The sequence below is a fragment of the Euprymna scolopes genome, unplaced genomic scaffold (genome assembly GCF_053919585.1).
Source record: "Euprymna scolopes isolate OS-2025 unplaced genomic scaffold, ASM5391958v1 sca597, whole genome shotgun sequence".
NCBI lineage: Eukaryota > Metazoa > Mollusca > Cephalopoda > Sepiida > Sepiolidae > Euprymna > Euprymna scolopes.
In genome coordinates, this window is record NW_027633654.1 from 22,501 (window position 1) to 28,443 (window position 5,943).

Here is a 5,943-nt window from a genome sequence, read left to right on the forward strand (position 1 = left end):
GATGCGCCGCGCGCAGCGCCTAAACTCGACGACAAAATAGGACTAGTTCAAGCCGCGGGATCTCACCGATGGGCGGAAGGAGGATATGGAAGCTGGCGCCCGCAATTCCCCTTTTTGGATGATGCGCCGGTCCCTCTCGGGGAGGAGGGAAAACAACCGCACGTCAGCCACGAGCCTTCCCTCTCCTATCTCTCTCGGGAAGAGAGAAAAAAGGAAAAAGTTGCGGGCACCGCAGCAGCGACGGCGGAAGGCCGAAAACGCCGCGCCGGCGGGATCGGGCACGGCTCGGAGGCGGGTGAGGCGAGGAGAAGACGACGGCACGAGACCGACGACACCCCCCGACGACCCCCGGACGACTTTGCCACGACACCTCTCCCGATCGACGCCCTCCTACACGCTCTCTCGCTTTCGCTTCGCCTTCGGGGTTAGTCAGAGGTGGCCCCTACGACTCGCGAACGGCCAGGACTCCTCGGTCCGTGTTTCAAGACGGGTCGGGTGGTTGCCGATGCACGTCGCTGACCCGGGTGGCGGGCGGCTCGAGTAAAAAAGCGTCGCCGAGCGACCTCTCCGGAAACGGAAACGGGCGCGGGCGGGGTTGCCCCCGACAAGAACCCGAAACGTCGGCGAGGTGCGTGACGGCGAGGCCGCGCCAGTCCTATCCCGCCTCTCATCGCGCACGCGCCCGAGACGGTGGGGCGCCTAAGGAGCGACACACAGAGTGCGTCGCCCGCACGCGACTTCCGGCGGGATCAAAACGGACCGGCTCGCCACGTGTAACGGATCGTGTCAGATTTCCTCCGTTCCCGCAGAAAGGGGCAGTTACGTTCGCGGGCCCGACGGCCGGTGGCCCCCGACTTCACAAGGTGGGAAGACGGGGGTTTTCAGGGTGATGAAAACGCCTGCCGCCTACGGAAAAAAACCCGCGTGTTCGACCTGCACGCCGGGAACGGGTCGCGACGACGGACCGGAGGGGAAGTGCGTCCGGTGCCGGCCGCGCGGAGGTCGCGCCGAAGCGCCCGCGCCATGATTACGCCGAGCGATGATGAAGGGGACGGGTGCAGCGGAGTCGCGCGCGGAGGGAGCAGGAGGAAAGAAGAAGCGGCGGCGACGGATGCGGCGGGTTAGGGCCCGGCGGCAGCAGCGATCGAGAGGACGAGTCCCCTCCGTCGCAGCCAACCGACGCAGCCACCTACCGACGCCGCGGTCGTCACCACGTTTCCCTTCCCGCTATCCACGCGGCCCGTCTCCTTCGTCGGCGACGCGGGCACAAAAGCTGGAACCGCGGGGAACGAGTCCCCCGCGGACACGACGAACGACGACCTGTGCCGCGACGGCCTCTCTTTCAAGAACACACATCGAAGTTTGGGCTCGAGCCTAGGCAGCACCGGACTGAGTCCCCCGCGATCGCGGTGAGCGGTCCCACCCGTTTACCCCTGGGCGGTTTCACGTTCTCTTGAACTCTCTCTCCAAAGTTCTTTTCAACTTTCCCTCACGGTACTTGTCGACTATCGGACTCGTCCCGTATTTAGCCTTGGATGGAGCTTACCACCCGATTTGGGCTGCGTTCCCAAGCAACCCGACTCTCGGATCGAAGGCCGTCGCTCGCCGTCCGCACCGAATGGGCCTGGCACCCGCCGCGGGCGGCCCCGATCGAGGGAACTCCGAACTATGCGAGACGAAAACGAACGGCTGCCTTCGACCCATGCGCCACACGTCCCGAAGCCTTTAACTTGCGACGGGATTCGGCGTTGGGCTTCTCCGGTTCACTCGCCGTTACTAAGGGAATCCCGGTTGGTTTCTTTTCCTCCGCTTAGCGATATGCTTAAGTTTCAGCGGGTCGTCTCGTCCCGAGCCGAGGGCGGCGGTTTTTAGTAGAGTGTGGTGTTTGGAGGAGAGGAATCTCGATCGGTACCCTCCGTGTGACGACGGCTGGCCGATATAGCGCCCGTCCGACCGAAAATGAAGAAGCAACAATTAAAAAAAAGCGTGGTCCTCCCCATCCGACGTTGCGTTGCCTACGACGCGGCACCTTTTTACGGTGCGACGGCCGTGCTCGTCGCGCTGCTCGAGGCGTCGCTGAGAGACACCTTCATGAGGCAGAGAGCGAGACGAGCAGGCGGCGCTTACGTCGGCAGTCGGTTAGGTCGGTACTTTTTTTTTGGTCTCCCTTCGGCTGCTTTCGGACAGACTCCTCCTGCTCCTCCTCCACAGTGTTTCACACGCGGTCGAAAAGGGAAAAGACTCCGCGGTCTGCCAGCGGGAGACGAAGGAGGAGGCCGGAGAGGGTTTTAAAAAAAAAAAAGACATTGAAAGGAGTCAATTCTTTTTTTATTTTTCTTCCCCCTCGTCACTCGCTCCTGCGACGTCCCGGTTACCACCGTGCCGAGGACCGGGCGGGCACGGGGACGGCAAGATGTCGTTTCGTTAACGGGAGAAAGACATGTAACGTTCCGCCTCTCGACCGGACGTGGCCCCGAGACAAGGGATCTCGGGGCCGCAATGTGCGTTCGAGGTGTCGATGTTCACTGAGTCCTGCAATTCGCATCAGTTATCGCGGCTGGCCGCGCTCTTCATCGACGGACGAGCCGAGTGATCCCCCGTCCAGGGTTCAGCACTTGGTTTTTTTATATTAGTTTTTGTTTATATAGATTTAGTAGTGTGCGAGGAGTCTGTGCGAGGAGGCGTGACGGCATTGCAATGTCGCGAGTAGTTTGTTTTTTTAGCTAGCGGCGGTGGCACAGCGGCTGCAAAAAAACAAAAAAAACGATAAAGCGGCGACAAGGCAAAGAAGAAGCGGCCATCACTTGCGGTGGGCGAAAAAACAAACAGGTGGTAAGACGCGGAAGCAAGCAAGAAGAGCTGGGGCTTTAAAAACCTCCGCGTCACCACAAATCTATCTCTCGCTCCGCCTTTTATAGGTTTGTTTGCGCGCATTCGAGGCGTTGACGCCGACAGACAGAGGAGGTAGGCCGGAAAACAACAAACCAGTCTCGAACGGGAAAACGGTAATGATCCTTCCGCAGGTTCACCTACGGAAACCTTGTTACGACTTTTACTTCCTCTAAACGATCGGGTTCGGTCGTCTTCTCCAGGCATCGAACGCCGAGGCGTAGATTGCACGAGTGTCGTGACGGACACGTCGCGCACTGCCCGGCGGCGTCGTCGGCCAGATCCGAGGACCTCACCGGACCGTTCGATCGGTAGTAGCGACGGGCGGTGTGTACAAAGGGCAGGGACGTGATCGACGCGGGCTGTTGACCCGCGCCTACCGGGAATTCCTCGTTCACGGGGGTTGGTTACAGGCCCCGATCCCTATCACGGGAGGTGGTTCAGAGGTTTCCCAACCCTCTCGGGCCGGGGCGAAGTCCCCGCTGATACCTCCAGTGTAGCGCGCGTGCGGCCCCGGACATCTAAGGGCATCACAGACCTGTTATCGCTCCGCCTCGTGTGGCTTTCTGCCACCCGTCCCTCTAAGAAGTGCGTGAGAAAACCGACCCGGACCCGAGCGCCACGGAGGGACGCCGAGCCCGCCGTAAAAATCACTGACATCGGCGCACTAGTTAGCAGGCCGGAGTCTCGTTCGTTATCGGAATCAACCAGACGGATCGCTCCACCAACTAAGAACGGCCATGCACCACCACCCACCGAATCGAGAAAGAGCTATCGATCTGTCAATCCTACCGGTGTCCGGACCGGGTGAGTTTTTCCGTGTTGAGTCAAATTAAGCCGCAGGCTCCACTCCTGGTGGTGCCCTTCCGTCAATTCCTTTAAGTTTCAGCTTTGCAACCATACTCCCCCCGGAACCGAACTCTGGTTTCCCGCAGGCTACCCGCCGGGTCATGGAAGCGAACGCGGCGGATCGCCGGTCGGCATCGTTTACGGTCGGAACTACGACGGTATCTGATCGTCTTCGAACCTCCGACTTTCGCTCTTGATCGAGGAAAACGTGCTTGCCACACGCCATCGCTGCAGTTCGTCTTGCGACGATCCAAGAATTTCACCTCTAACGTCGCAATACGAGTGGCCCCGACCGCTCCCTTCGATCATTGCCTCGCCGTAGACGGAGACCGACAGACGTAGACGAGGCCCTCTTCCATCATTCCATGCTTATCGTATGCAAGCTTGAACAGCCCGCTCTGAGCACTCTAATTTTTTCAAAGTGAACGTACCGGCCGCCGCGGGACACTCGGTTAAGAGCACCCTTGGAGGAGAAACCGCCGACCGCAACACGCGCGCAGACAAGACACGAAGCAGGGACTCGGAGCGGACCGGGGGGTTCAAAAAAAAAGAGGAACGCGCGGAAAGGGAGAGGGAGAGAAGCGCGGGGGTCAGAGTGCGGGGATGCGAATGAACGCACCCAAACACACACACGTAGCACCCCCCGTTAGACTACTCCCGGAACCGAACCGACGACCACTTGTTTTTTTTCCCGGATCCGATCACGACCTCCTCGTCCACCTCGCCGGCAGGACCGCGTGGCGGGTATGCTAGCGGTTGACACCGGCGGAAAGGGCCGGAATGCGAACGGACGACCAAAGTCAACGACGGACGATGGCGCCGCCGCCCCGGGGCCGCTTGCGCGACCACGAACCCGAGTTCGGACTACGAGCTTTTTAACCGCAACAACTTTAATATACGCTACCGGAGCTGGAATTACCGCGGCTGCTGGCACCAGACTTGCCCTCCGGTTGGTCTCGTTAACGGATTTGAAGTGTACTCATTCCGATCGCGGGGCCTCGACAGAGTCCCGCGTCGTTATTTTTCGTCACTACCTCCCCGTGCCGGGAGTGGGTAATTTGCGCGCCTGCTGCCTTCCTTGGATGTGGTAGCCGTTTCGCATGCTCCCTCTCCGGAATCGAACCCCGATTCCCCGTTACCCGTAGTAACCACGGTAGGCACTTAACCGACCGTCGACAGTTGATAGGGCGGACCCTCGAGAGACCCGTCGCCGGGCGTGAAAGCTCGTGCGATCGACCAGTGAGTTATCCAGAGTCACCAAAGCGGAGCGCGCCCGCCCTATGAGCCCCGCCACCGAACGGACCCGCGAGCGGGAACGCCGACGACGGGAGGACGGAATGACGCGCATCGGTCTCAGTCTAATATGTAGCGCCGCGACCCGGAACGGCCGACGCGGGTGCCAGCGCGCGAGGCGTGGCGACGACGGCGCGCCGACCGATCGCGGCCTGTGTCACATGTATTAGCTCTAGAATTGCCACAGTTATCCATCGCCTCCGAGGAGGAATACGGTCCCGAGGATTAGGTCCGGTTCCTGAGCCATTCGCGGTTTCGCCCGTTCTAATGCGTGGCGTGAACTTACACTTGCATGGCTTAAGCTTTGAGACAAGCATATGACTACTGGCAGGATCAACCAGGTATCGTTGGAATTTGGGACTTTGTTTCGACAGAACGACAGACCGACCGACCGACCGACCGACATAAGACAGACAACTACAACGACGGGCACGTGTTTATTTGTTTTTCGAGGAGGGTTCGCCGTCAGTAGAAGCGCGCTGCCCGCGCTGATGGCCTCTTTTTTGTTTCTCCCCTGACTTGGACCGAGACCGAGACTCAAAGAACGAAAGCGACCAACGTCGACAACAACAACGACAACGGCACCCTTGACAGCGATACATACGACAAACGACAAGCAGCACGACGGCAGTGCACACGGACATCGAGGGTCAAGGTGCAGACTGAACTCGCCGAGGTCGTCGTCATCGTGGTCGCCATCGATTCCGTCTCGTCGTCGTCGTCGTCAACGTCCACGTCACAGCCGGCCGAGAAGAGAGAACAGACGACAGCGTCGACAACAACAACATCGACAACGGCACCCTTGACAGCGATACATACGACAAACGACAAACAGCACGACGGCAGTGCACACGGGACATCGGAGGTCAAGGTGCAGACTGGAATCGTCGAGGTCGTCGTCATCGTGGTCGC

General features: G+C 59.9%; 2 non-coding genes and 1 pseudogene across 2 annotated transcripts in view; all 3 read right to left on the reverse strand.

Moving 5' to 3' along the window:
* The window catches only part of LOC145275112 (large subunit ribosomal RNA), a 5,717-nt gene extending 3,856 nt beyond the window's left edge, over window positions 1-1,861 (reverse strand). Inside the window, exon 1 of the ribosomal RNA XR_013867052.1 lies at window positions 1-1,861. This exon is cut by the window's left edge and continues 3,856 nt beyond it. This is a non-coding gene — a ribosomal RNA (large subunit ribosomal RNA).
* A 590-nt stretch (window positions 1,862-2,451) lies between these two features.
* On the reverse strand, window positions 2,452-2,609 carry LOC145275113 (5.8S ribosomal RNA). The gene has a single exon (XR_013867053.1). It is a non-coding gene; the product is annotated as a 5.8S ribosomal RNA (ribosomal RNA).
* A 397-nt stretch (window positions 2,610-3,006) lies between these two features.
* Window positions 3,007-5,375, reverse strand: LOC145275115 (small subunit ribosomal RNA; annotated as a pseudogene).
* Between the last annotated feature and the right edge of the window lie 568 nt (window positions 5,376-5,943).